Raw genomic sequence first — 23,933 nt, 5'->3', positions numbered from 1 at the left:
GATGTGGATCTAGGGTAGGATCACTTATTCAAAGGTCTATTATATCTTGTTATATGTAATTAGTATGCACTATGTCATTATAGAAGTAACTAATAAGGATCACCCCTATAAGTAATTAATTATAGAGTTCGACGCCTAGTAATTATCTCTTCCACTCCTATCCTCGCACGTACAACATAGTAAGATCCTACTTACCGGACGACCCCTACTTTCCCAATCCGAACCTAAGAAGTGGTGAATGGTTATGAGGAGAATCAGAAGCGGAACCGGAGGTAATCAATCCTCCATGCATAGCAAGGGTTTCCGCGAACTGTTTCGACTACATCGAACCTGTGCCCCGTTGGGCAATCGTGATCGAGGGTTGAATGTCGATAACAATGACAACAACCACCATGTGGAGACCAACGAGGGTGCTATGACCTCAACCACGGGGGGACCGACTGCCAGAGCCCTCCCGGCGAAGACCCGGCAGATCGCGAACATCAGGGGATTAAAGCAGGTAGACTACAACCCGAGTTCGGAAACTGTGCGCTACTACAGGCCCTACTGTCTCATGTACCCAAGACTCGGAAAGAGACTACTATTCGGGGACCAACTCTCTGTTTAGGACCTTATCGCCACTCAGGCAAAGAGCAAGGCCAACCTATGTCGTTTAATGGAGCAATAAGCTTCTACAACATAAGCAAAGGAAGCTCAGCAGATAGAATTCTCCCAAATCCTGGTCCGTAGAGTTTCCCGAAACGAAATTCAGGGCAGGACAACCCTCCATCGTATCGCAGAGGTTGATGCAAATGCAAGAATACATACAATCCACACCAGTCGCCTTGGACACACTCGTGAAAATTCTGAGGAAGACCATGAAACCTTGCTGCAAGCACGGGCTGAAACACGAACCGAAGTCATTAGAAACTCCGAGTACGCCAAAGGGTGTACGAAAGGCACGTGCTTGATATGGAGCGGCAGCTAGCTGAACTGAGAGTTCACAAGAAAAATGACCGCCGCCAGTAGTAGATGCCTTACTTCATTCCATGATAAAAAGGAATCGTTTTTCCTATCCATGTCCTATATGGCATTCTCTATGGAACTATCTTGTACTGTAGGTACCTTTAGTGAGGCCTTTAGGCGGCCAAGACACTCCTGCTCCGGATATGATGTAAGACCCTCTACAAGGTCAATTTTCCCTAATTTGTTACATCTTAAACATTAATGACGTTATCAATCAGCCGAATTCTGTGTCACTTTTTTTTTTCAAACACTCCCATCATGCTGCCATAGGAGCCTGCCTGAAACCCACTCTATTCGAGTTGTAAGACTAGAGTAATTTAGCTCCAGAATCGTTCCCGATCCTCTCTCCAAGGTTAGATCATGTTATTCACCAACCAATGGAACCCGGTTTTAAACAACAAACATCAAAAGATCACTACCTGAACTTACTTCTACTCTGTATTAGGACTGCATCATAGGGATGCAGGTCAAACCTTCGAGAACATGCTCCAATTGGTCATAATAAGGACCTAGCCTGGGTCAACTATAAGGCTCCACTTGGATACAGAACTACTAAAGTACATGAGTTACCATGTAAAGAATCTCTTTGTGAATTGTTTTCAGAACGCCAGTAACGACCAAATTACGTTACAAATCAATATAAGATAAAACTTAGTTGGAAACTCGCGACGTATAGCCATTCTGGAAAATCATTATCGTTTCACCTTCAAACATTTTGTTGAGAAGTTCCTTCTTCATAGACTTATGGGTGCGATCATACCAGCACTAATGCACCAGGTCCCATCAAAACTCCTCAGCCAAGCGTGTTTGGACAAACATGATTCTAAGATGAGTAAAGCTTAACGCCCGTATGAAACCTACTCCTACCCACTGCCAAAACTCCATCTCGGGAGCGTTAGCGGAAACACTAAGAATAGTACATGAATGTGCCTAAATTCATATATATGAATATAAATCGTAAGAATGCACTTAAGATAACCATTTCCGCTAACAAAGTCATTTTTCATCGTGAAACAAACTATGACTACACCAAGAAGCAACCAACCAGCTAGCAAGACGCAAACTCTGCAGATAGACACTGCTACTTTTCAGGCTGTAGTCATGGCAACCGTGGTAGCCGTCATGGCGCAGTTCGATGCTAACAACGGCAACAAAAATGGAAGCGATACTGACAATACAGATTGTGGTAACATTCAGGGACACCAACGGGGGTCTGCTAGTGAAAATACCTCAGGTCACAAACCTACAAAAAAGAAGAGAAAGTTTTGGAACATGAAAGAGCGCCACTAATCTCAAAGATTCACTAAAAGACAGCAACCTATGGCCACCCCTAACATTACAACAGCAGACACGACACATGCCGCGACACTAGCCACGGGGTCTGCCACCCAAACGCTGGCCCGACCATATAATGGATCACTCCCAAAGTGTAACCAATGTGGCTTCCATCACAATGGGGCTTGTCGGGTGATACAATGTAATAACTGCAACAGGAAAGGACATACCGCTCGCTTCTGTAGGGCCTCGACGCGGTATATCACTCCAACCCCCAACACCAAAGTAATTCCAGGGTGCTTCCGATGTGGCAAATCAGGACACTTCAGGAGGAACTGCCCTATTAAGAAGAATGACGGGGAGCCGGAGGAGTGTGACAAATGAACCAACAAGGGTATCAGGGAACCATATTAGGACTTTTGTAATGTTTCTAACGGCAAAAACGTTTAAGTACCATATGTTTGTAATGAATTTGGTATGCTTGCTAAAAACACCGTCTTTCTAAAAGTAGTTAAAAATACTCTCTCGTTTAAATCGAACCAAATACATTCATATATGATCTTAGGATCATTACCTGTAAGATGTGATGACTTTGTACATACATCGGGGTTAATTATAATCAAAATACTGAAGTGTTGAAACAAATAATTTCATCCCGACTCCTATTCCGTGTCTAGTAGTAAGAATTGAGTGGGGCCACCCACTCGACGATTTCACCAACATCAACTTACATACGACATTCATATACCGCTCGATCATAGGGAGACCTGTCAGGGATCATGATATCAAGTATCATTACTGGCTATTGAAACATGCCCACTACCAGTGCTAGACACTATGGTATGAATCATCTACAATAATGATAACATCAAACAAAGTGAATCACCCTCAAAAGAAACACAAGATACTCTATCACTCTAGTGATCTCTTCTTGCGAACACAGCTTAACACATGTTATCTAAAAAGGATATTGTGGTCATCATCCAATTTTCATTGATATAGCCCTCATCTTCCCGATTTAACGTCTACAAAAGGACCTTTCACCTAAACCCCCGAACATCGAAACTTCGTCTTTCATAAACATCCAGCACGAACCTACGGATCATCTCTCGCTGTGGAACCCCAAAACACGCATCAGAGGAGTGTTATACATCCCATAACCTTATCACAAGCATTTACAGGAGACCTTTGGCAATGTCACACATGTAGCAGACAAGGTTCAAGCACGGAAGCTTGGAACGAATATGGTACGAGTCCTGCCATGAGCTTCAGGCCAAGATTGCCCAGAGGGACGAGTAAATGTCCTACCATCCGAGAAGGCTTAGTCGCGTAAACCAAACCCACATGTTTCCTACCGAGCTACAAAAACTATCAGGTCTGAACTTGTCAAACTACCCAACAGTGAAATTAAAGAACCAAGCTTCTCACCTTGGAAAGCTCTGGTCTTATTCTTCATATAGAAAGGCAAATTGCTCATAGTTCCATTAACTTCAGAGGCCCCGACAATATCTCCAATAGAAACCCTTACTATCTACCTTGCATAGACGAATAGACTGACCAACCACAAGGAACGAGGTACCCTTCAGGAATTGGACCTGAGATATAAATATCACCAGTCGCGAGTATTGGAGAAGGATATCCGAGGACAATCCTCCAAATTCGATGCGGATGCTGCAAGTCCGTAGTGATACCCCTCAGGTAGGACCAACCCGCTCGCAGTATTCATAGGATATGCCATTCTTACTAGGATCCGTTAGTCATTGTCATTGTAAATGAATTGCTTATCTACCCTTGTAGTAAGAAGGAAACCAAGGAGAGCAGCTACAACAAATCGCAAAAGCAATGCGATCAGAGAAGCTTTACCCGAAGTTCTCTAGATGAAAGTTTTGGAATCAAGGACTCAAATTCCTAAGACACATCATTATCAACGTGGAAATCCTTAAGGACCCTTTTCAATTGATCCAAAAACCGTTAAGAAACAGTCAGCACCAAAGGTGTCAGCAGGAATACCCCAAAAATTCAGGTCTAGCTGACCTACCGTCTTAGCCCCTTTGGAACTTCTCGTAAATTTCAGAATCCCCTTACGACTTTGACCATAAAGGAGCAACCCTTGACTGGAAAGAAAAGCAAAAGGAAGAAACCTTTGGAACTCCAGAATAAGAGACCAAATTCCTCTGGAAACCTCACTCTGGGAAGGCTTAGTACGCTTTGGAAAGCGTGGAGAGCCAAAACCCCAGATAATTATGCCTTTCGAGATTCTTGTAAGAATCAGCCTTGTAATCGCAACTTCAATCTACTCCCGCGAGCTTAGTAAAGTACATTCTACCCGACATGTCCCGAACTTGCAGAAGTATCTATTCGACGAGACTCTTGTAATCCCCCTCGACGAGATCGAGTTCCACAAGAGCCTCACCTTCGTGAAAGAACCATAGTGACCATGGACCGAAAGGTTAAGCGAACGCAGCAACGCTGCTCCCCATTAGTGAAAGTTCGCAGGAATACTAACTAAGGACCTGGAGTCACTTGGAGGCGCGAGAATCAGTCGATTAGAAAGTATCCCCACATCATGGCTCGATTGTTCATGCCCACTCCTTGCCTAAGTTCAAAATTTCGGGACAAAATTCCCTCTAACGGGGGATGATGTGACAACCGTCAATTTTCGGTCATATCAAAGTCAACTAAAGTCAACAAGTCTAACCGGTCAACTCAATTTGCCCGTAGGTACTAAGAGTTTACGTTATGTAATTTCTAAACAACTCTCTATTCTAATGAGAGATCATAAATCGAAAAGTGCGTACATCCAGATCTCCTTAACCCAAATCTATGGTAAGTGACGAGCCAAACCGATAAAACGATGTTGCATACTCATTAAGTATGTGAAATCTCTCCCAAATCTCTCTCTGTATGAGAAATCTCTCTAAGAATGTGAAATCTCTCCCAAATCTCTCTAAGTATGTGAAACCTCTCCCAAATATCTCTTTGTATGTGAGATCTCTCCAAGAATGTCATACCTCTCCCAAATCTCTCTAAGTATGTGAAACCTCTCCTAAATATCTCTTTGTATGTGAAATCTCTCCAAGTATGTCAAATCTCTCTCTGAATGAGAAATCTCTCCAAGAATGTCAAATCTCTCCCAAATCTCTCTAAGAATGTGAAATCTCTCCCAAATATCTCTTTGTATGTGAAATCTCTCCAAGTATGTCAAATCTCTCCCAAATCTCACTCTAAATGAGAAATCTCTCCAAGAATGTCAAATCTCTCCCAAATCTCTCTAAGTATGTGAAACCTCTCCCAAATATCTCTTTGTATGTGAAATCTCTCCAAGTATGTCAAATCTCTCCCAAATCTCTCTAAGAATGTGAAATCTCTCCCAAATATCTCTTTGTATGTGAAATCTCTCCAAGTATGTCAAATCTCTCCCAAATCTCTCTGAGTATGTGGAATCTCTCTCAAATCTCTCTCGAAATCTCTCCCAACTCTCTATAATCACTCAGGGCATCCCGACCCTCGAATTTGGCGAAAACAACCCAAAAACGGAAGTCTACGCGAAAAACGGACTTAAGGAGCCGAAACCCCTCTTAGGAACCGAAACCCCTCTTAGGAGCCGAAACCCCTCTGAGCCGAAGGCTGCTGAACCGAACCCGAAAGGTCCTCTCGGGCCCGAACCTCGCATGCCTCAACCGAACCCGAACGTTCAGCACATTTCAGATCTGACCTCTTCTCTTCTAATGGCTACCGAACCTTCTCTTCTGATGGCCTGCCGAACCCTCGCTTTTGACCCTTCGGACCGAGCCCTCGGACTAAGCCCCTCGCCTTCGCCTTCTTCTTGTGGTTCGCATCTCGCTTCCGGCTCAGCACCAGGAAGGACCGAACCTCGGCCTAGGGACCGAACCTCGGCCTAGGACCGAGAGGTCTCGCTGGGAATGCTTTTTCTCCCGGTTTTCGACTAAATTCGCGTTTTAGGCCCGTTTTTAATTGTTTTAACACGGGATTTTCACCCAAAACTTTATTTTAACATATAAGGCCCCTAAAATATTAATTAATCACGTTTTTAAGAATAAAACCTTATCCAAAAGAGAGTGGGTGAAGTACAAAGGTAGAGTGTTGACTTTACTTACTTCTATGACACAAGCAACCACTCCCATACCCACTCCATGTCACTATTCACCACCAGCCCATCCCTAGTCACTTCATAGGTCCTTTATCATCATTTTCAACTATTCGCACATTCTTAGGGCTGGAACATCCACCCTCTCTCCTCACACTCCATTCATTCTCTCATTTTTCACCAAAAACCACACTCCAAACTCTCTCATCCTTTTCTCTCAAATTCGAGAACTTCAAGGCATACTCCAAGATTCTTCTCCTACAATTAGTAAGTATCATCACCTTTCTTATGATTATTTCACATCCTCCCACTAAAAATCATAGATTGCTTACTCAAACATCATCACATTCTTGTTAGATCTTCGAATCTTCAAGTGATTCTTCAAGTGTTCTTGGGTTGAACACTTCTCCTCTTCAACACTTACCTACTGAAACCACTCAAGGTGAGTTCATACCCCTACATTTTCATGTTTTCTCAAGTTTTTAGGGGGGGGGGGGGGGAATACAAGTTAAACAACAAGAACAAAACTAAACTTTTCTAACAGCCTACATCAGAAAAGTTGGACCTTATTCACGGACTGTTTTGGACAACTTAAACATCTTTGTTTACAAAACTATTTTAGGTGTAAGTAGTTCCGGTTCTCAGCTTTAAAATGACTACTTGCATATCTCCATACGATTTTTCTACAATTTATGGTGATTTTTACAAAATTGCCTATCATCTCAAACACCAATCCGGACCAGTCTGTGATTATGGACTTGGTTACACAAGTTAGAGGTCTCTAAAAATTATGGAAAAATTTATGAACCAACTAGACTCATTTTTCAAACTCTCAGAAGTTACAGAACTTGATTTGGACATTTTATGATTTTTCTACAAATTTTCCAATAACAGTTACAGAAATTGTTATAAATAGAAAAACACAATAAATTTCATATCACCTTGTAACATGTTGAGCAAGGTATATATCATTATGTGATTATGTGATATTGTAGTATGTGAAATTTTTGTATTCATATCTAGATATACACAGTTAACAAATGAATTTTTACTAGATAATACATAGAAATAACCAAGTGTTATAATTAAAGTACATCATTACATACAAATGCATTATTAAACTATGTTAAGTATAGTTTATGTACTTTACCATTTCTACCCTTGTTTTGATAAACTATAATGGGTATAGTTTATGATACCTTACATAATACAAATATATTTTCAGATGGGTACATTTATACAAAAGGGAACTCTCATTACGTTAAGTGTAAATTCATTACAAAAGCATTTTCATAAAAGAGTTTTCATACTTTACAAACGTTTTGGATAAACTATAATAGGTATAGTTTATGTATCATTTACTTCTCAACTTATATACCAAAGGTTTTCAGTTTAGTTCACGTAAATCTGTTAATGAATAAATTTGTGAGTCATTCGCTTCGGGTTACTTCCAAAGTAACCAATTCAAAAAGTCCTGTAAATCGTAACCAGAGTCTCTTGTAGGGAGAACGTGATAGTTGTGTATAGATCTATATTGGGCTTGACAAACCCACACCAGAGCTGCTTGCAACAGCTAGACCGGCAGGTCTGAGGTGACAAGTGTCATAACAGTTCCGACGCCTGAAGAACGTCGTAATTACAAGGCCGTCAATGTCAAGTATGGTTATGATAGCTCACATGTGGTATTAACAAATCATAAGATTTACGAGTTCTAACTTTAATTTAGCGAGTTATGTCGATTTAGCTCACTGAAATTACTTTAAGTATGGAAAAATACTTGTACGTCTTCATATTAAAAAGGGTTTTATGTCAATTTGAAACCACTTTCATATCTTTAAGTATGACAAATACTTGTTCATTTTCGGTCCTGGTATTTAGGACCACGTTACTTTTATAAGGAAAATATTGGATTTTTCTTGGTAACATACATCTCTTTACAGAGATCGATTTTCAAACTCTTACCGTCAAAAGCTTATGAACTCACCAACCTTTGTGTTGACACTTTTTCAAACTACTTGTATTCTCAGGAATTCAGTGAATCAGGAAATCAACCACGTTTTGAGGATGGGACGATCAATCGTCAAACAGTTCATTTTGTATCATAATGTAATTGATTCAAATCATGTAAACATATACTTTAGTATAACTCTTTCAATTATATTTATGATGGTTGTATTTACTTTGAGCACTATTATACTCGTTGTTGTGATACTCTACATGAAGTCATCCATCCCCGGACGTTTCCGCCATCCTTGGTTTGGGGGTGTGACACTTATCAAGATAAACACTTCACTCAATTGGTCTTGGTTGGTTTTTGTTTTATCCAAAAAACATCACAACTTACCAATTTCAAATGTACAAAAGTAGAAAAATTTTTACTCTACATTTGACAAGTGTTCTAAACATGCTTAACATTATGTCACTCAAGTTACAATCTTGGAGTATGACTCTAAGACTTGTTTTGGAACGAAGTATGATTTATCTTATGATATAACCATTTCAACAATTCACGATTCCTCTTCTTAGTCAAACAAATGCACTAAGATGTCCTTAGAGGATGAATTGTGATATGGTCTCATAATCACTAAGATAATCACAAAACACGATACTAAAGTAGTCTCCCATCTTTTCAGACTGAAGAAACTTTTATCTTTCTGCCTAATTTGATTCTTCTCATCCGTCCTGCCATACATTGAAACTTTTCCAATGTTTCATAAATTCACTTAAACTTGTAAGTGTAACCATATTTACTAAATTTTAGTAAATCATGAAGAATAGTCTTATCGATCTTTGTGGTGGACCTTATCAGTGTACAATCAAGAGTACCCAATCTCCTAGTCCTTCACTTGACTCACATATACATGTGATAAAGGAATTAGTCTTAGTTTCCCAAAGATGAAAATTCTCATTCCACATACTATAAAAGTTGCATGATTCCAAGTTTCTATCCAACTGAAACTTGGGTGATGAGAATCTTTCCTTATTTGGTAAATTATGACACTACCACAAACGAAAGAATCAAATCCATTTTCTAATATTGCTATCAATGGAAACTTGTAAACAACAATTTTTCACAAATGCCACTGTAAGGATATTCAAAATAAATAAAATCAAAAAATTTCCTTTTATTTTAAAATTGCGAAAAAACTTATCCTTACAATGCAAATGCATATGAAAAACTTATTGTTATGTATTCCTAAACAATATATCATAACTCTTAACCAACAACTAAAATTCTGATCACCGAACCATGCGATTGAAATCCATCTTCGCGATCAGAATCAACATATTCTTCCATTAACCTTCCTCTTTTCTTTGATTCTTAAAACATCAACATGCGACCTAGTCACATCGTGTGATAAGAATCTCCAAATAGGAACTTAATAGAGTTAGATAATGGACTTTACTCGAAGTAGAGTCAAACTTTTTGACTTTACCATCCTTATGATCTTTCAGGTAAATAGGGCAGCTTCGCAACCAATGTCCCTTCCTTTGGCATATGGACTCTTTGGGAATGGTACACGGGACTATCTCATACTTAGCCTTTCTCTATACCATTTGGTCAACCGAGTTGACTATGTCCGATCAGTTTCCTTTGGGAAGAGAAAGCTTTTCTGGATTTCCAATGTTACCATTATCAATGTCCATGGAAGTTTGCAAAGTCGATCTTCCAATCAAATTTGCTTTGCCAGTGCTCCGAATGAATCAGCACCAAGCAAATAGGTAAGATCATTAAGGGTCATGTCATGGTCTGTCATATAGTAGTCCTAAAGGAACTCACTATGTGACTTAGAAAATGAATGAAGAACCTAGTTAACAACCAACTTCCTCAAGAGTTTGACACCCAACTCTCCCGGCTTGTCAATATGTGACCTCATCTCCAAGATGTGAGCACTAATAGACTTTGCTTGCCAATTGGGATTGAGTGACCTTGTACTTTTTAATAACTTGTGGGTTAGGGAGAATAATTGGAGGAGGTGGAGGAAATGAAGTATGATTTCCATGATCTAATCGCGGGACATCATCTTCATTATGAAAGCTTGTTCCAAGGGATTTGGGAAGATCATAGTTGTCTGAACCATACATCAACAATGGGAGATATTCAAGTTAGTTGATTTAAGTCCTTAATATAACACCCAATATGAAATATTAAGGCTAGGACCCAACACAATATTTTATAACTTGGAAGAGGGATGCCGTAATCCAAGCTATAAAATATTTGAAGGTAGGCGAATGACAATTCACCAATTCCACCATGAAAAACGAAATAGGTATTAGGTTTAAATTGGTTTGAAACTCCTAGATCTTTTGAGATTCATTGAACTATTCAATGGCATGTTTAAATCTCGATTATGCCCTCTCAAGTTTGTGACTGGGATGTCGATGATCACAAACAAGGTGTGAATAACCATGCAAATTGACTTGGTACCCTTAATTTTTATCACCTAATCGATGTGCCGGTTACCTACACACGCTCCACTGATATATGATAAACATTAAGTCACCCTTTACCATTCTTACTAGTCCATGTTAGTGTTCCGGTTATTCACACACGCTCCACCAATGACTTGGTAAGGTACAAAGTGTAATTTCATGGGTTAGCATCAATTTCACATTTTCCTAAAATAACTAAGATTGAGAATTTAATAAATTTTAGTTACTTTATATTTATCATTATACTTTTAATGAAGGGAAAATTAATGTCCTGTCAAACCCGTTCGGCTAACGACCCTCCACCAGTCAAGGGAGCGGTGGGTGAGAGTGGACACCCATTAAACTGCCATTTTATAGGTAGTAACCTTATACCCCCCTTATAGACCGGCTTCATGAATGAAGCCTACTAACGGTAAGACTGACTTTGTTCTTACACATATATATAACTATTAACTATTAATATTATAATAGTATAAGGGTTGAATTTTAACCTTTAAAACTCTAAGGGTTAACCCGAAATTTTCCATTCAAATCAAACCACATCAAGCCAATGGAAGTAGAGCAGTTTCAGTGAAAATTCAAACTTATGGAATAAGTTTGGCAGTTTTAGGGTTTTACACCTAAGGAGTTATTAGGAGAGTGGGTGCACTAGGATTTTGTGCAACACTGTAATTCCATTACTCTAGGTCATTAGAATCCATTCCGAGAATAGAAATATTTTCTGCCAAAAATCTCTAGACTATAAATAGAATTCTGAACCAAATTGGTTCATTATTTGATTTCCATTTAGAGAAAAGCCAAATACTCTCTCACGGATCTTCGGGTTTTCATCCCAGATTGTGAGTCTACTTCCCTAAATGTGTTTTAATACTTGTTATATGCTTTATAACATTGTTTACATGTCCAAAACACAAGATCCGAGAGTTTACCGCCCAAGAACGTTCTTGGGGAGTAAACTCCAAAATCAAGCCTAAAGGCCACCTAGTCCCATTTCCGTGTTAGGCATCTAACTAAGGACTTAATGTATGATCATTAGAGGCTAGAAACAAATCAAAAGCAAGTAGATTGAGGAGTTTACGGCCAAGGAACAACCTCTTGGGCCGTAAACTCCAAGTAAAGGGCACAAATGAGTGCCTAGTGTTCCTTTAGCCTTAGAACAAGAACCTAGAAGCCTTAAACTCATGATTTAGACCCACAAAACAATTAGAAACCAACTGTGGAAGGGATTTTACGGCCAAGATGCTCCTTAGGCCGTAAACTCCAAGATTAAGTGCCAAAACCACTTCAAACTCTTCCTAAGGCTTAGTCTTCATTTTTGGCAAGTACCTTAATGTGTTTAGGACCTAGATAACACATGAAAAGCATAAGTGTTGAAGAGTTTACGGCCAAGAGTATTTCTTGGGCCGTAAACTCCTTTAATGGGGTCAAAAGACACCCTAGACACTTCCTTAGGCCAAGAGACTTTTAGGGCAAGTACCTAGAGGAGTTTTAGACTAGTTAAAATTCTTAGAACCTCATGTGTGAGGGAGTTTACGGCCCAAAGAGTTCTATGGCCGTAAACTCCATCAAATGGTTCCATTTAGTGCCTTAAACCTTCTTTAAGCAAATGGTTGAAGCCTAGACTTGTTCCTAGAATTGTTAGAGACTTGAAAGGACAATAAGAACCCTCCCAAGGGAGTTTACAGCCGTAAACTCCAAGGGAAAAGGGTCTTTGGGCCGTAAACTCCCCTTAGGAGTCAATATGGTACCTTAAACTCTAGTATAACCTTGAAACAATTCCCCTCTAAGGTTGTAGTACTTCTAAACTCCATTTCATGACTTGTTTGAGAGTTTACGGCCAGGAGCTTACTCCCCTGGGCCGTAAACTCTAATGAATATGGTCTTTTGACCTTAAACTTCCATTAGGGGCATTGCACTCCTTTGTTGCAACCCATTAGCCTCCTAGCACTTGACCAAAAGTGTTGTCCTCGCGCTTAAATGTTATTACTTGTATAATTAGTGTTATAATCACTAATTATTTATATACATATGTTTCATATGTAATTAGGATCATTGTGTGTGTCTAAGTCTTCACTTGACACCAAGCACTTGTCCGATCGTTCCGTACGATAACAGCCCGTTCAATTCCAGACGCATACTGCAGGTGAGTTCATACCTCTTAACTAATGTTTTAAACGGTTTTAAATGTTTTATGGGGGGGGATACAAGTAGAATCATACTACTTTTTATGTCAATCACATGTGATTAGTAAGTAGGATTATATTACTTATTACATCAATCACATGTGATTAATATACAGCATTCAAAAGATTTGGCTACTCATTAGCCGTTTTACCAAACAGTTTCCTTCAAATGATTTTTATAAACATTTTATATGTTTTCAAACTACTTATTACACTGTACTTCTTACTCTGTTTATCATACTTCAAACTTATTTACAACGGTGTTTCAAACAAATGTTTCTTTATACTCAAAACTGTTTTATTATACTTATGCCTTCAAATTGTTTTATAGATTGACTTCAAGTCGATCTTCTCTTAAAATAATATTTCTGTTTCAAATGTTTTCCAAAACTTATTCATGCTTTTATATTATAAATTGCATGCCTCTATATGTATAGTTATATAAGAAATGTTTAAAAGACTTAGGAAGACTATCCACCCTATTTCCTTTTCGCGCCTTGAGATGTGGTCTGGTGGGACATTGGGTATTCGTCCGAAAGTCGTTTAAAGATTTGTTATATATCATGTGTACATATATAGTCATAAAAGGTCCTTCCAATTCCTCCTATGCCCTTGGGTAGCAAGGGTATACATCCACGTCCATACATACCACTTAGATTACTAGTAAGCTACCATATGGGTAGTTCAGGAAGATACTAGAACCATTACTAGAACGCGATATCATACAATGAGTCAGTTCATTCATGAGTCAATACTTTCTAGAACATTACTGTACATTACATATACATCTATACTAGGACGAGAACATATACAATTATACTAGAACGCTTACATTACTATACTTGCTAGATAGAGAGAACACACATTACAGCTAGCACACATAGAACATTACAGCTTATTACAATGCTATACTTGGTAGAACAGTCCATTACATTATAGCTAGAACAGTACATTACATGTACATATACGAGAATATGTCGATTTCTGTGATTTAAATCGGAGCATGACTTAAAACCTCATGACTTGAGTTGCGGCCAGAGTCTCTTGAAGGGGGAGCATTGAGTTTGCGTATAGATTCTATAATGGATTGACTATCCTACGCCTTGCTGCTAGCTACAGCCGGACCTGTAGGTCTGCGGGTGCCAAACGTCATACATTGATTTCGACATCCTTATGTCGATATAATCAATCCATAGTATGAGTTTGTGTATAGATCTATACTGGATTGACTATCCTACACCTTACTGCTAGCTACAGTGGGATCTGCAGATCTACGGGTGCCAAACGTCATTCCGTTTATTACAACCATTCGTATGTCGTTGTTACAGTCGATAGTATGGCGCAATTTATCACATAGTGCCTTTGCCCAAAATCCGCCCTGAGGTAATTAGTACGGTAGTAGCCCTTTTAGAGCTACGTTTTAGTACTACGTTAATTTTTACAATACATATTTTTAGTGATAACCTCACTTAAACATAAATGTACAAACTATATTTTTGGGTAATGATAGTTATACTTTGGAAAAATACTTACTCTTACAAGACACACACACACAGAACAATTAAGTCTTGGTAGAAGACTCCTTTTGTTACTAATAGGAATCATAGGGATTTCTAGGGATTTTCAAACATTTACAGTTGAGCTACAAACATTTTCATACTTATACGAGCTTTCTTTCATAGCAATGTTAAGTCTTAGTAATTATAAGTTTTTACAAATTAAGACACATTAATACTTATGATCTCACCAGCTTTATAGCTGATACTCGCTTTCAAAATTACTTGTATCCTCAGGTCATCATAGACAGGTACCGATGCAAGGAGAAAGGAAGATGGAGCTTGTTCAAGACTTATCTTTCATTTTGATTTATGCTTTAGTGTTTATCAAAATTTGACAGAATACAATTGTATAATAATTATTTTATTAATGCAATGGATGATGTTGTTGCTTGTTTACTACTTTACATTGTTGTTGATATTATACATGACGTCCTCCGCCCCAGAACGTTTCCGTCGTTCTTGGTTTTGGGGTGTGACAGATTGGTATCAGAGCATTGTTTATAGTGAATTAAGTATATCAACCCATAAAAGATATTCTAACTATAAATACATAAGGGATTAAAAATACTCTGACCAAGAGTTTATACTTTAAATAGTAAAATATTTAAGTAAGTATACGTGCTGCATTCATACTAAAATCAGTGTCATTAGGACAATACAAAAGAATTACGATTGTTGGGCAACACAAGTGGGCTTAGAGACATATGGTCAAAACTGGGAAGATATAGCCTGATCACCTATATTATCCGAGGGTTGACTAGCATGTGCCTAAGTTTAAGTGTGTGGTTGCAACAATGCTAAAATCTTACCAACCCTACCACAATGAGAACAATAGAACATAACAATAAATTTAAAATACTATAGGAGTATTTGGTGTTACTATAAGTACTTTATACTTGAGAATTAAAACGGGATCTTCATTACTAAGTTGATAGTTGCTAAGTGGATAAACTGAGGCTAGATGTAATTAGGATGTTATAGACCCATAATCTGTGATAATTTTGCCTTACCCCTATTATGTGTGAATAAGGAGTTAAGGTCACTTATTCGAAGGTCTATCCTGTTTAGATTACACATAGCTGGTATGCACCTCACAAATAGCGATGTAACTAATGAAGGTTTTCTAAATAATTATTTAGATAGTTCGTCTAATAATTATCCTTCTACCCTAAATTCTCGCATAGAAATCATAGCTGGACTCCATCCCCTTGACAACCAGTATCTTCCGAATGAAGTCATAGCTGGTTGGTTTGGAGAAGAACCAGAGAATGATCATCCTATCCCCTTGAATGATCACCAGGACGAAGACCTTTCGTATGATGCTAACCCCGAACCAGAGGTTGAGAACCTACCCCAAGCAGCTCCTTTCCAATTCCTAACCCTCTTCCGGCTTTTCATGGCCCGACCCTGAGTGAGTGGAATGCTTGGAAACAGGGAGCCAAGGACAAGATCAACCTATGCCATTTAATGGCGACTGAAGCTTTTATGACGTGAGCAATGAGTGCTTAACATATATAGTCTTGCCAATCTTGGTCCGCAGAGTGGCCTAAATTGAGATTCAAGACAGGACTGCCCTACGTCAGATTTCAGAAATAGTCGCCTATGCTAGAATGCATACCCTCTGCACCGTTCGTCTAGAGGATGCTCACGAGAGATCAGTGAGAAATCATGAAACCCTATTGCAAGCACTGGCTGAATCACGAGCCGAAGTCATAGGGCTCCGAGTACGCCATATGGTGTGCGAAAGACACCTACTTGACATGGAACGTCAATTGGTTGAACTAAGAGTTCACCAGAGGGATGACTATCGCCCGTAGTAGACACTTTACTTTATTTCCCTTATAAAAAGGAATCGTTTTCGGTCTATGCCCGATGTGGCATTTTCTATGAAATTATCTTGTTCCGTAAGTACTTTAGTTAGGTCTTTATGCTGTCAGGAACTATCTTCTGTGGATATGATGTAAGACCTTTACAAGGTCATTTTTCCTGAATCTTTACATCGTGAATATCAAAGGTATTGACAGCCGACTAACTTCTGTGTCATTCTTCATCCAAGTACTTTTATCTTACTTTCATTGGAGTCTATCTGAATCATACTTTAGTCAAGTCATTGGACTATGGTGATTTATTCCAAGAGACATTTCCAAGTCTCTTTCAGTGGTTGGATCTTGTTATTCCCCAACCCACGATACCTCAGCTCGAACGACAAACGTCTTGAGACCATTCTACGAACATACTTCCATTCCGTACTAGGACTGCATCATAGGGATGTAGGTCAAATTTTCAAGACCATACTCTTACTCCTTACATGAACAATCTAAGTACCTCAGGGTCAACCAGAATCGCTCACAAATCTTTACTCTTTCGTGTTACAGAATCATGTCGTCATCCGGAAACGACCAGCCAAGCAACGAGACCTCTACTTTTCCGATGGACGCCGCCACCTTTCAAACGGCAGTTACAGCTGCCGTAGTGGCTGCCGTAACCGCGGTCATGGCGCACCGTAGCGCTAACAGCACAGTCAATGCTGCTGATGGGAATGAAGTTTCCAATCGCGATATCCCTCCAGGAAATCGTCCAACAGTAACAGCCACAGGCTCGCAAAGCCAGAATGCAGAGAACAAGAAAAGAAAACGTCAAGCCAAAATGGAACGCAAACGGTTTCAGAGAATTGCCAGGCGACAGTCACAAACCTCTGCCATCCCAGTACCGAGCAGACCATATAAGGTAACACTCCCGAAGTGCGACCGGTGCAATTACCACCACGAGGGAATGTGCCGAGTCTTGCAGTGCGTAAACTGCAACAAGAAAGGGCACATCGCCCGTTTCTGTAGAGCTACCTCCACCACTAGGGCAAGCCTAAATTGCTATAACTGTGGTGAGTTTGGGCACTATAAAAGAGATTGCTCGAAGAAGGAAAACAAGGAAAGAACCCGTGTTCCCATAACTCCTACCCGACACTTCGTTTCCTCCACTGATGTGGGTACTGTCCAGATATGTCACCAATGCGGTGAAATTGGACACCTCCACAAGGATTGCCCGATAACGCAGAACTCTGGCGCAGACGAGAGGATTCTCAGGATCACAGCTGCAGGAGAGCCTGCTCAGGAACCACGTTAATGTTATTAAGGCGTTTTGATGTAACAGACTTATAAACTACCTAGAACTAGTGCAACTAGAGTCTTACCTTTTGCGAGATCCTGTCTGTATAGGGAGTCTCGTGCTGCGTATACTTGTCTTTTGTAGTATATCATATTCGCAGCAATAGTCTTGTGGTAAATCTGAAAGTACTGTAACTCTTGTTCATGGTTGCACGGTTGTGTTTTGTCTGTAAACGTCTTATGTTTAATTCTAATGTCTTTAAAGTTTCTGTATGATTCCGACATTATCATACAACCAGGTTCCATTTGATCGACGCGAAAACAACTTCATACGTACGTCCTTATCTTCTAGATCACCTTTCCAGCGAAGACGTCATAGCAGAACCCCGAAGTACTCATTCCAGGAGTACCTTTTAGATATTTTCTTTCCGAAGAAATCCCCGAAGTGCTCATTCCAGGAGTACCTCTTAGTTATTTTCTTTCCAAAGAAATCCTCGAAGTACCACTCGTGCAGTACGTCAAGTTCAATCCAGGAATTCATACGGATGATCTATCACTGAGGAAGGTATACATAAGAGTGTTATATAATCAAGGTTCTACAGGTTTAGAATTAATGATTTCGCCTTAACTCTTTTCCTCCTTGGGATGTGAGGGTCAGGAAGAATTAGTTATTCGACTACCTTTTCAATCTTGATTATATACTACTCGTATACACGAAAATGTGATCGTGAAGCCCAGTATGAATTCTAAAATGGACTTCAGGATGGAGAAACTGCCTAAGTATACGAGTAATCACATCGTCATGTGAACAAACTTAGAACCTAGTACAACTCCCGAAAACAGATCACCCTATAGTTTAAACACCCACGGAGATACAAGAACAGCACGAGCAACTTGGCGAACCACACAGAAATAGAATTAGAAGACTAGGTTTCTCACCCTAGAGAACCCCGGTTAGATTCTTCCAGAGATCGATGGATCGCATAGTATGTGCCTCGGATATCGAGGAATCCGTCAAGAGTTTCATAGAAATCGTTATCTCTGCCTCGCATAGACAAAAGGGTTGAACAAACGTAAGGAAAGAAACTACTTCCAGGAATAGACCTGAGATCCGAATATCACCAGTTCGATGTGTTAGGGAAGGATGTCTGGGAGACTATCTTCCGAATTCGATGCGGACCCCTCAAGTCCGTAGTGATACCTTTCGGATAGGACCAGTACGCCCATGGTTTTCATGAGCTAAATGAATAGGGTTACGTCTTTCTTACTTGGATCAATTCGTCATTTCTCCATGAAATGACTTACTTATCTACCCTCGTAGTAAGAAGAAAGCCCATGGGAACATTCCTTCAGAGGAACTTCTCGTGAAGTTCTCTAGGCACGAGATTTGGAAATTTAAGAGTCAAATTTCTAGGACACACTGTTAGTAATGTGGGAAATTTTGAGCACTTTTTTCAATTTGCCAAAACCGTTGAGCATTTATCAACACCAGAGACGCCGACAATTTTTCACTAAATTCTAGGTCTTACCGACCTACCGCCTTAGTTCATTCAGAACTCCTCGCAAGCTTCAGAAACTCGTACGACTTTGACCCAGCAAGGGATGGCCTTTGACTGGGAAGTTACGCAAGAAAAGGAACCTTTGCGATTCCGAGTGAGTGACCAAGTTCTTTAAGATAACTCACTCTGAGAATGGCTTAATGCGCTTCGTAAAGCGTGGAAAGCTAAATCCAAGTTAGACAGGACCTCCAAGATTCTTATCAAAAATCGGTTCTGTGCCTCGCGCAAACTAGACCTACTCCGCGAACTCAGTAACGTCCTTTCTACTCTTCGCATCTCGATCGTGAAACCATACCTTTCCGTTAGGACTCTTACAAGTCCACTCGTCGAGATCCTTGCCTTCGTATTAGAACCGTAGTGACCCTCGACGGAGAGGTCAAGCGGACGAAGCAACGCCGTCGCCAGTTAGTGAAGGTTCGTTGGGATACCAACCGAGAGCCCGATTTCACTTAAGTGCGCTAGAACCAATCGATTAAGAAGTTTCCTTCTCACGTCTTGATCATTCGTGCATACTTCCTTGCCTAAATTCTAATTTCGGGACGAAATTCCCTTTAACAGGGGGATGATGTGACAACCCGAAATTTTCCATTCAAATCAAACCACATCAAGCCAATGGAAGTAGAGAAGTTTCAGTGAAAATTCAAACTTATGGAATAAGTTTGGCAATTTTAGGGTTTTACACCTAAGGAGTTATTAGGAGAGTGGGTGCACTAGGATTTTGTGCAACACTGTAATTCCATTACTCTAGGTCATTAGAATCCATTCCGAGAATAGAAATATTTTCTGCCAAAAATCTCTGGACTATAAATAGAATTCTGAACCAAATTGGTTCATTATTTGATTTCCATTTAGAGAAAAGCCAAATACTCTCTCACGGATCTTCGGGTTTTCATCCCAGATTGTGAGTCTACTTCCCTAAATGTATTTTAATACTTGTTATATGCTTTATAACATTGTTTACATGTCCAAAACACAAGATCCGGGAGTTTACCGCCCAAGAACGTTCTTGGGGAGTAAACTCCAAAATCAAGCCTAAAGGCCACCTAGTCCCATTTCCGTGTTAGGCATCTAACTAAGGACTTAATGTATGATCATTAGAGGCTAGAAACAAATCAAAAGAAAGTAGTTTGAGGAGTTTACGGCCAAGGAACAACCTCTTGGGCCGTAAACTCCAAGTAAAGGGCACAAATGAGTGCCTAGTGTTCCTTTAGCATTAGAACAAGAACCTAGAAGCCTTAAACTCATGATTTAGACCCACAAAACAATTAGAAACCAACTTTGGAAGGGAGTTTACGGCCAAGATGCTCCTTAGGCCGTAAACTCCAAGATTAAGTGCCAAAACCACTTCAAGCGCTTCCTAAGGCTTAGTCTTCATTTTTGGCAAGTACCTTAATGTGTTTAGGACCTAGATAACACATGAAAAGCATAAGTGTTGAAGAGTTTACGGCCAAGAGTATTTCTTGGGCCGTAAACTCCTTTAATGGGGTCAAAAGACACCCTAGACACTTCCTTAGGCCAAGAGACTTTTAGGGCAAGTACCTAGAGGAGTTTTAGACTAGTTAAAATTCTTAGAACCTCATGTGTGAGGGAGTTTACGGCCCAAAGAGTTCTATGGCCGTAAACTCCATCAAATGGTTCCATTTAGTGCCTTAAACCTTCTTTAAGCAAATGGTTGAAGCCTAGACTTGTTCCTAGAATTGTTAGAGACTTGAAAGGACAATAAGAACCCTCCCAAGGGAGTTTACAGCCGTAAACTCCAAGGGAAAAGGGTCTTTGGGCCGTAAACTCCCCTTAGGAGTCAATATGGTACCTTAAACTCTAGTATAACCTTGAAACAATTCCCCTCTAAGGTTGTAGTACTTCTAAACTCCATTTCATGACTTGTTTGAGAGTTTACGGCCAAGAGCTTACTCCCCTGGGCCGTAAACTCTAATGAATATGGTCTTTTGACCTTAAACTTCCATTAGGGGCATTGCACTCCTTTGTTGCAACCCATTAGCCTCCTAGCACTTGACCAAAAGTGTTGTCCTCGCGCTTAAATGTTATTACTTGTATAATTAGTGTTATAATCACTAATTATTTATATACATATGTTTCATATGTAATTAGGATCATTGTGTGTGTCTAAGTCTTCACTTGACACCAAGCACTTGTCCGATCGTTCCGTACGATAACAGCCCGTTCAATTCCAGACGCATACTGCAGGTGAGTTCATACCTCTTAACTAATGTTTTAAACGGTTTTAAATGTTTTATGGGGGGGGGGGGGATACAAGTAGAATCATACTACTTTTTATGTCAATCACATGTGATTAGTAAGTAGGATTATATTACTTATTACATCAATCACATGTGATTAATATACAGCATTCAAAAGATTTGGCTACTCATTAGCCGTTTTACCAAACAGTTTCCTTCAAATGATTTTTATAAACATTTTATATGTTTTCAAACTACTTATTACACTGTACTTCTTACTCTGTTTATCATACTTCAAACTTATTTACAACGGTGTTTCAAACAAATGTTTCTTTATACTCAAAACTGTTTTATTATACTTATGCCTTCAAATTGTTTTATAGATTGACTTCAAGTCGATCTTCTCTTAAAATAATATTTCTGTTTCAAATGTTTTCCAAAACTTATTCATGCTTTTATATTATAAATTGCATGCCTCTATATGTATAGTTATATAAGAAATGTTTAAAAGACTTAGGAAGACTATCCACCCTATTTCCTTTTCGCGCCTTGAGATGTGGTCTGGTGGGACATTGGGTATTCGTCCGAAAGTCGTTTAAAGATTTGTTATATATCATGTGTACATATATAGTCATAAAAGGTCCTTCCAATTCCTCCTATGCCCTTGGGTAGCAAGGGTATACATCCACGTCCATACGTACCACTTAGATTACTAGTAAGCTACCATATGGGTAGTTCAGGAAGATACTAGAACCATTACTAGAACGCGATATCATACAATGAGTCAGTTCATTCATGAGTCAATACATTCTAGAACATTACTATACATTACATATACATCTATACTAGGACGAGAACATATACAATTATACTAGAACGCTTACATTACTATACTTGCTAGATAGAGAGAACACACATTACAGCTAGCACACATAGAACATTACAGCTTATTACAATGCTATACTTGGTAGAACAGTCCATTACATTATAGCTAGAACAGTACATTACATGTACATATACGAGAATATGTCGATTTCTGTGATTTAAATCGGAGCATGACTTAAAACCTCATGACTTGAGTTGCGGCCAGAGTCTCTTGAAGGGGGAGCATTGAGTTTGCGTATAGATTCTATAATGGATTGACTATCCTACGCCTTGCTGCTAGCTACAGCCGGACCTGTAGGTCTGCGGGTGCCAAACGTCATACATTGATTTCGACATCCTTATGTCGATATAATCAATCCATAGTATGAGTTTGTGTATAGATCTATACTGGATTGACTATCCTACACCTTACTGCTAGCTACAGTGGGATCTGCAGATCTACGGGTGCCAAACGTCATTCCGTTTATTACAACCATTCGTATGTCGTTGTTACAGTCGATAGTATGGCGCAATTTATCACATAGTGCCTTTGCCCAAAATCCGGCCTGAGGTAATTAGTACGGTAGTAGCCCTTTTAGAGCTACGTTTTAGTACTACGTTAATTTTTACAATACATATTTTTAGTGATAACCTCACTTAAACATAAATGTACAAACTATATTTTTGGGTAATGATAGTTATACTTTGGAAAAATACTTACTCTTACAAGACACACACACACAGAACAGTTAAGTCTTGGTAGAAGACTCCTTTTGTTACTAATAGGAATCATAGGGATTTCTAGGGATTTTCAAACATTTACAGTTGAGCTACAAATATTTTCATACTTATACGAGCTTTCTTTCATAGAAATGTTAAGTCTTAGTAATTATAAGTTTTTACAAATTAAGACACATTAATACTTATGATCTCACCAGCTTTATAGCTGATACTCGCTTTCAAAATTACTTGTATCCTCAGGTCATCATAGACAGGTACCGATGCAAGGAGAAAGGAAGATGGAGCTTGTTCAAGACTTATCTTTCATTTTGATTTATGCTTTAGTGTTTATCAAAATTTGACAGAATACAATTGTATAATAATTATTTTATTAATGCAATGGATGATGTTGTTGCTTGTTTACTACTTTACATTGTTGTTGATATTATACATGACGTCCTCCGCCCCAGAACGTTTCCGCCGTTCTTGGTTTTGGGCTGTGACAAAAAACTTTTGGTTTCCATAACTTATGTGTTTAGAGTAGTTTTAATGAAAAAACTCTTCAAGTTCCATAACTTGAGGACAAGCAATGGAGGACTTTAAAACATTTAAACATGAGACTCTTCATTTTCATAACTTATGGAAAATTTGATGAGTTTTAAAATTCATAAATGAGACTTTTCATATAGCTTGAGGACAAGTTACAAAAACACATTTTTTGAACTACTTTTAGATCAATTTGGATTGAAAATAAATTTTCTATTAATCTAAACTAACTCATAAGAACAAGATAATTCAAATCATCAATCTTGAAGAAATTAGCATGAACATATAAACTAATACGAAAACACATCAATAACAGGTTTATAAGTTCAAAAACATCTTAGGGTAATGTTCCTAGTCCAATTCCAACCAAAAAACTCGAAA

The sequence above is a fragment of the Lactuca serriola genome, chromosome 1, assembly GCF_051521515.1.
Source record: "Lactuca serriola cultivar US96UC23 chromosome 1, Lser_US96UC23_V15, whole genome shotgun sequence".
NCBI classification, from domain to species: domain Eukaryota; kingdom Viridiplantae; phylum Streptophyta; class Magnoliopsida; order Asterales; family Asteraceae; genus Lactuca; species Lactuca serriola.
Note: the sequence above shows the minus strand (reverse complement) of the source record.